At 37.1% G+C, this 7,119-nt stretch overlaps 2 long non-coding RNA genes across 2 annotated transcripts in view; one reads left to right on the top strand and one right to left on the bottom strand.

Moving 5' to 3' along the window:
• The window catches only part of LOC311436854, a 131,157-nt gene that overhangs the window by 115,524 nt on the left and 8,514 nt on the right, over positions 1-7,119 (top strand). The gene's annotated exons all lie outside the window — the stretch shown is intronic.
• LOC311436853 overlaps positions 295-7,119 on the bottom strand; it is a 291,205-nt gene continuing 284,380 nt past the window's right edge. Inside the window, exon 5 of the long non-coding RNA XR_014693127.1 lies at positions 295-390. This is a non-coding gene — a long non-coding RNA (uncharacterized lncRNA). The remainder of the gene's footprint in view (positions 391-7,119) is intronic.

Here is a 7,119-nt window from a genome sequence, read left to right as displayed (position 1 = left end):
TTTTTTTTTTTTTTGTGAGCTTTCTATCCATCTAACAATTCTTCATTTATTTTCTGCTTACAATTATCTTGTTAGCTTGTGGTTTCCCCCTTTTTAATAGATATTCCTGTCTTCCTCAGCCAGGTTATTTGTACTTTTTTAAGGTCTTCCACTGCTCAGTGCTTATACTATTTCTCATAAACCTCCTAAAACAGAATGCCCTTTTCTGTTTGGTTTTAACAGGGGTGAATGTCAGTTGTACTTTTTTCCTCTGTTTCATAAATAGAACCCACCTTATTGAAGGTTCCCTGTGATGGAGGCCAAAGTTGTCCATGAATGTTGCATTCTTTGCATGCTGATTGTGCTTGTTTGCTTGACTGTGGTAAGTTTGTGATTCTAAACCACCATGGTCTTAATGCACAAATAGATAAGATTAAAACAAAGTCAAATAGCATGAGACTAAGTAAAAAACAAAACAAAACAAAACAAAACTTTCCTGACCAAATGAAAATTAGCAACATTTTTTTTTTTTTTTTTTTTTTTTTTTTTTGTGGTGCCTTTTTATTGCTCTGTATAGAAAGTTGCCTGCTTGAATACCATTTGTTTAGATGATCCAAAATTAAGACTACCTTAAACATTCACATTGAGATTAAGGTATTACAGATACTAATTATCACAAAGATAAGTCTGCTCTTACTCTTTTTTGTTTTTATTGATTCTGAATTTTATAATCGTCCATTAAGATCCCAAATGTCTTTCTGCTACTTGGTAGCTCATTGGTAGCTCATGATAGCTCATTGTCACTGAGCAGCATGAGAGAAGGCAGAGCTGTGGTTCATAACAAGCTGCATCCTAGTACTGAAGTTGTACATGGTGCTTTGGTTTAAATCCAATCCACACTTCTGTCTGGTATGTCCTCAGAACCTCTCATGAACAATTTCTCCCTGGCTGTGAAGGAAGAAAGTGCTAATTCTTTGTTTGAGTGGATTTGTTTGCCTTTTGTTGAATGATTTGAAGATAGTTCATAGTTTGCAGATGTCTGAGAACTAGGTTTTATGAGTGAAAACTAATTTTCTAGAACAGTAAAGAGAGAAGAAATCTCAGACATCTAATGGATTTTAAAATGTTTGATGATTATATGCACATTATGTACATTTAGACATTGCAGTAGGGGCCTGGATTCAGTGATCCAGAAAATCAGTGAGCTCTGTATTGGAAGGGTTGTTTTATTTTATATATATATATTTATATATATATATACACATATACACACACACACACATATATATATATATTCATTTTTTATATTTTTAATATACATTTTATGTATTTTAATTGCTATTTCTCTACCTTACCTTTTGGTATGAAGTAGGAGGAGAAACTTCAGGAGATACAGGCTAAATCATTGTTAATTGTATCTTTAAATCAAACTTAGATACCTGAAAGTTTGGAGACATTTACTGAGGCAGGCCTATAGCTAAAGCTCACCACTTAAAGCTCACAGGAATAAGCTATTCCCAGAACCTTACCGTAAGACATATCCTTGAGATTTGCATCTCTTTTCAGAAAAAGATTCATTTGACATTTGGAACATCTTTTAAGCGTTTGGCGTATTATCTGACATGAGGGTTGGAACAAGCCGAGAATAAGGAGTCACATTTTTTTTCCTAACTCTTTCACTGACTTGCAGTTTGACCTTGAGCAAGTGACTCAGACAAATGCGTTAGGAGCTCTCTCTGATCTTGTGTTCTTGGACTGCTGTTTGTTCGGTTGTTTACCTAGAGAATCTATATTTCTTCTCCTTATACATAGCTTCTGAAAGGAAAGGAAAAGGAAACCACTGGTGTTTAATGCCTTCAGCAGCCAAACTGTATGGGACTCCCACCACCATTATTTTTAAAATGCTGCTTTAAACTCAGTGCCAGAGTCATGCCATCTCTAAGAGTGAGAAAAAAAAAACATAGATCATAAATTGCTCATGATTCAAAACTGAAAAAACATCACTGGAAGAAACCCAAAATATTATTTTATTTTAGGATTTCTGACTGGTCTGTATAAATCAGGGAATCTGAATTTTCATGAATGACAAATCTCTCTTCCATTTTGCCTCCTACGAAAGGGAAAACTTTGGCATGCTCAAGTATGCCTTAAAGGCAGTGCTGCCTTTGGGATCTCACATTAACATAATGATAAATGTGCTGTGTGTTGCTTGAAAATGCTATGTGCCAATGTGTCAGAATATGTTTTCCCTGCACACCTCTTGATTAGCATCTTATTTACATATTGGCAGGAAAAGGGTTCCAAGAAAGACCTACAAAATAAAGTCTGTTTTAATATGGTCTCCTCTAAGGCCAAGGTATTAGTTCCAAAAGCAGTTATCTGCTGGCATGCCTCTTAGAGGTAGTGGGGATGAGCTACATTTCTTGAAGTAAAGAACTCAGGTGTGTTTCAGCAAACAGTAGTAGTAACAATACATTTTTCCATCTTATACAGGTATTTTGTATTTACTGTATAATTCAGACTTAGTGCATTCCTTGGACAAAAGCACTTCGCCCCATTCCCTGATCTACCACAGGAAGTTTAGCTTTTGTAGTAATGTGATCGGTATATTTGGTAAATAACAAAATATCTCATTCTAGTCTACTTTATCATTGGTTTCACCCTTTTTTTGGATGCCAAGCTTTAAAAAAATGTGGAAGAAAATCATCAAAACTTTTAACATCACAAATAATTTTTTTTTTTTTGTGTTGTCATTGGTGGTGGTTGTTTGTTTTTTAAGTCATAGTACACCGATTTTCCTTTGTTTTGATTTTTAAAATAATTCCCACAGGTTACCTCATCAGCGTGGATTTTCACTATTCAGAGGCTCTTTTTGTATCTATATCAGCTGTGGCCTGCTTAAAAAATTTTATGCAGTAAAAAGAAACCACTGAAATGGTAGTTGCTAATCTGGGTTACTGTTCATGGTATTTATATTCCCTTTATATAAATTAAAGACACTCTTGATATTGTAATTTATACTTTTACACTGCTTATAAATACTTTGTGTTAGAACCTCTTCAGGATTGTAGGGATTGAATGAGTGCATCACAAAACCACTACATCCTGTTGAGTTCAGAGTCAAAGTAAATTTCAATATACAGTGTAGATATAAAATAAACAGGTGGGAACCTGCAAAGAATGAATGGCCAAAACGATGGTGAGAATCATCCCACGTTAAGAGATTAAACATTTTTGTAGCATCATGGAAAAAAAAAAAAAGTATAATTTCACATCTGAGGATAGATGTGGAATAAGCTGTTGAAAGTAGCCTTAGGTAAGGTAGACATTTTTCAGGAAGATGCTTCCTGTATAAAACATCTTTTATCAAAACTAGTGAAAAGAATGCTTGAGAAATGAAATGATCTTGAGCAGATGAGCACATTAACCATTTAGAGAAGCAAAAAGAGATTGTATTTTAGAGTTGCTATTGGGGCTTATGGACAAAAAAGAAGGAAGGAAAAAAAGCAAGACTCAAAGCGCCACCAACCTTCTTTGAAGCAGGCATAGCCTGGATGCTGTGCATGGAAGTGACAGAGTAGAGAAGAGCTAGAGGAAGGAGGGAGGTGCTGGTCACCATCTTCTCAAAAGGGCACAACAGAGATTGAAGATAAAGATGAGATATTACGATATATTCTTTCTGTGTTTGAGAGGAAAGCTAGAAAAAGATGGGTCAGGGGAACAAACTAAAATTGCTGTTTAAAGGAAAGAGAACTTGAGAAGAGAGATACAGGTTTCTGAAGCATTAAAATAGAGTTGGTAGATTAATTTGTTTTCATTGACTTTTACAAATGGCTCTGAGCAAAGAGTTGGTTCAGGCTACGATAAATATTATTTTGAATGTTACAATATAACGCACAGTAAACTAATATCCCCTCAAGCAGTGAATGTAAATAGAGTTGTTGATATTATATTTCTGGAGGTTGTGTTATTTTAATCAGCTCTACAGAGGACTGACTATCTCTGGGAAGTGCTGCTCTGATGTTGAATGTTACTGGCTCCTACTGGTGACTGCGATGTCTGAAATGCGAATAGTTCAGTTCAGAAAATCTGGAAAGCTGCCAGATCCAGCTGAACTCAGTGGATCAAATTCCGCTGTTTTTACACATGAGCAGCTGTGTTGACTTCATTAGGGTCTCATGTGTATAACAGAATACTTTCTTCTAATATGATTATATCAGGAAACTGGGATTCAGCTGTATCTAATTTATCATGGCATTAGTTATCAGTTTGCCTGCATCATACCTGTCAATAGCATTTCAAAATAAGAAAAGTAATAATTCCTGGAAAGAAAATAACTTTAGTAGACAGCTGATGGTTTGGAAAATGCAATAGATAAAAGAGATGAAAGAAGTGAAAAAGTGATAAAAATGTCAAAGTGAAGAGCCAGGGCCAGACAGTGAGGCTTAACATCTCTGCTGCCCTCTCGCTGATGGCCTGACTTAATGGCATGCCGAAGGATTTAAAATGCAGTACTAGCTGAAGCAGGGTCACTGCAGACTGCGGGTGGGATTTTTCAAGCACTGTCCCCAGACCTTGATGTCTTAGCTTTGACTTTTAGTGGGTGCACAGGTGGGCCAACCCTGTTTTTTTTTTTCTGAAGTGATGCTCAGAAGCTCAAGCTCTGGTGTATGTTTTCAGCCATGACGATGTGTTTTCTGCCCTGTGTTGTGTTTCTGTAGTTTTTGCACAAGCTAACTCTAGACAACCAGTCTACGTAGATGGACTCTCATCTTGCATCATTAACAGGGCTGAGAACTCAACTTCAAGGAGCTCTTGCAAGAGCTGTTTTAAATTGATTATTGTGCTGTTCAGAGGCTCTAGTTACACAGCGCTCATTAGTGACAACTGAGGCACTGAATAAAGCAGACCTGTCAGACTTCCTGCCTTTGAAAAGACAGATAAATTAGTCTGGGCAGAGTGCCATGCTAGTCTGGTTATATTACTTGCAGTACTTGAACTAGCTCAGAGAGAGCTAGCTTGGGTATCCCTTCACAAGATGCTAGTATGCTGTCCAGATGTATCCCTCATGCAGACAAGCAGTTAATAACATTTTGAATTGCCTTTGCTTGTTCTGCTTCAATTAAAATGTTCCGGTAACTCCAAACAATAGGCTAAAAGTGTTACCTTTTGCTTTTTTTTTTTTTTAATGGCTGTGCTCAGAGGGAGGCCACTGATGCTAACCTACTGCAGTGAAAATGATGGGTGGCCTTTCCAGCTGGCATCACTGTTATTCGGTCAGGTTCTTCCTGAGGTGTTCTCGTTTGTCTTCCAGCCCAGGGGGGGAGCACAGGACAGGATTGTAGATCCACCCAGCATCAGCTAATGCAGAACATGACATTGAAAGAAGAGAAGAAAGGGCAGTTGTCTCGCTGCTCTCTCTCGCAGACTCCAGCTGAACCCATCACAACTGAGTTGATGTAGAAGTGCTAGGACACATTTTAGGACACCTTTCCATAGACTATACCTCCGGAAAGTTTATTAAAATGTTAGTAACAGGTTAGTCATAGATTTCTAATTTGGCCAGAAAATGTATATATTCATTTACCCAGGTAACTGTAAAATAACCAAGTGAAATTTGTAAATGGAAATACATTTTCTTTGTCTCCCCTTTCCACCTATACTTCAGTATATGATTTTCTCCCCTTCTATGCCAGGATACAATCAAATATTTCACAATAAAATCTTTTTCTCTTAAAATATGAGTGAAAAAAGAATCCAAGAGGAGGCGCTTTCCAGCAACCTGAGCATGGGCCAGTGATTTGGATCATCACAAGTTTGTACCAAGGCAGATAAGTACTTTACACAGAGCAGAACATCCCCAGAAGGAGAGACCTATCCCCTCACAGAAGACCATTCACACAGAAGGTTGACTTTGAAAGCTTAGTCTCAATCAAGTAGTAAGATAACTTGAAAATCAATTTCCCATTTCCAAAGGAAATGCTTTTCCTAAGCACCTGTTTGGTCTGAGTAAGGTCAAATTTGGAGCATGTTGATAAGTTGGCATTTTCTGACGTTAATTATCATGTTAGGAAATACCTCTGTATGTAGGAAGCATGACTTCTTGGTCGCAGCAACTTCTTGCTCTTGATATAAATGTGCACTGGTATATACACACATATACATGTATATACACTGGTATATACATATACACATCTACACAGAATGGGAGAAATAGATGAAGAAGTATTAGTAAAACTGACATTAGGGCTTCCTGCATCTCTGGTCAGCCTGGCACTTAGTCAAAAATGTTTAGGGTATAAATTTGATTTGCTGTTAATCAATGAAGTAAGTCTAGGGGTTTCTGGTGAACCGTTATGTAACAGAAGAAAGCAAAGCTCTGTCATGTTAAAGAATCCTTGTTGTTTAGTTTGAAGCTATAGATAAGGAAGTTTAGAAGCCTGGTTAATTTCCCACAAAAGGTCTTGTCCAAGTCCACACGTGGCTGCTCTCTGTGGATAGTGGGAAGGGGCTTATAGAATGCCCCTGCAGGGCTATTGCAACCTCTCACAATATTCACCCAGGTAGGAGCCAGAACTTAACAGTCAGCTAAAACAGGCTTTTTGTACCACACCACTCAGTGGAGATTTGTGAGACTCATACCAAAAGCTGCTAAATAAAATTTTCCACTTCAGCAACTTATTCAACCAGAGGGAATTCTGACTGCAGTACAATTGAAACTATTCTTGCTCAGAAAATAGAAATCATTGATTACCCTGCATTTGTGGAGGCATTGTTCTTCATCCTGCCCAATGGTCTGTTCTTCTAAGAATCCTTCACGATTGCTAACAAATAAGTCATTGTTGCAAAAGCATCAAGCAGGGAATGCATTATTATTATAACAAGTCTGTCAGAAGCTGTTGCTAGCAACTAGGGCTCCCTATTAAAATGATCCCACATGCATCCATCTGGAATTTGGGAGTTCACTAGACAGCTTTCAAGGTACTCTTAATAAGCAATACTCTCCCATTTATGATTAATGCATATAAAGAAAGAGAAAAGCTTAATGGAGGAAAATAAAATAAAAATAAAATAAAATATAAGGGCAGCTTGTAGAAACACTTGATAATATATCTGTGAAAGGAAAAGAAAACCAACCCT

Source organism: Aythya ferina, assembly GCF_964211825.1.
Source record: "Aythya ferina genome assembly, chromosome: 4".
NCBI lineage: Eukaryota > Metazoa > Chordata > Aves > Anseriformes > Anatidae > Aythya > Aythya ferina.
This window is presented reverse-complemented; position numbering and strand designations above follow the sequence as displayed.